Raw genomic sequence first — 1,203 nt, 5'->3', positions numbered from 1 at the left:
ATTCTATATTGAGTCTGTGAATCTGCTTTACACACCCTTTTCAAGGTTTGAAGATTATATATATCTTTTCACACACGTGTGTGTGGGTCCCTATTAGCCTTTTTTAGTACAATTCTGCCACATATGACTCAGATGTACATTGGGCCAGGCTGGGCCAGGTTGAGGGTGGCCAGTGCAAGATCCTCCCAAAGTGAGGGTTGGGTCTACAGCGTCCAAATTTTAAAATTAGGTCTTTGATTTAAGGTTGTAATGACTATTTAACTGCTCATTTATTATTAGGGCAGAAGATCCTTACCAAACTACATATCCTTTCCACAAGTGCAGGGGCCAAAGAGAATGCACTCAGATAATTAAGAATATTTTTTCCTTATTATTATTATTTACTTACTAAGTTATAATTTTTTTTTATAATATTGCATGACAGAATTTTATTCATCAAAATTTATTTCTTTTTCATTTATATTGATCATATTTTATAGTAGATAAGGTATATAGTTACATAAACTAACAATAAGAATAGAAAAATATTATATTATACAGGAATTTCAACATATATGTTTTAATGTTTCAAACATTTAGGAGTATTTAACTGAATTTTTATTCACAATAAAATTAGTAAGAAGAAAACCAACAAAAGTTTGATCCACATTTTGGGTGTCCTTTTAGGGTTAGCCCCTCTCTTTTGTTCAGTCTTTCTTTGACTCTAGCTGTTGGCTAGTTATTGTGGTTTTTTTTTGTTTATTTTCTTCTAATATATTTTTATTCAAAAAAAAAAAAAAATTTAGAACATAAGAGCATTAGGCACTATGAGCTTAGCAAGTAAAGTTTTTTCACATTGTCTTCTATCGATGCTACCAACTTGGAAGGATCACTACTTATTCCCAACCAACCTACTTTATGTTCATGAAAGATCAAAAGTTTTAGCTACTTAGCTTTCTTTGTCTTCCTTTTGCAAGCTATGAGCAGAAAAATGTCTTTCATGAATCAAAAGTTAAACAAGAATGTTGGAGTATGCTTTTCCTTTTCACACTTTGCCATGATGGAGAGGTAATTTTAATTGATTATTTTATATAATTTTTGTGGAAAATAATTAGGCCATTACTCCACTCTTTAAGGGAAAAGATAACTAAATTGATTAATTTATTGACCTCTCTTAAGAGATAACTTAGTCGATTAGTGAATGATTTGGGGGGGGGGGGGGGG

This window comes from Macadamia integrifolia, chromosome 2, assembly GCF_013358625.1.
Source record: "Macadamia integrifolia cultivar HAES 741 chromosome 2, SCU_Mint_v3, whole genome shotgun sequence".
NCBI lineage: Eukaryota > Viridiplantae > Streptophyta > Magnoliopsida > Proteales > Proteaceae > Macadamia > Macadamia integrifolia.
This window is presented reverse-complemented; position numbering follows the sequence as displayed.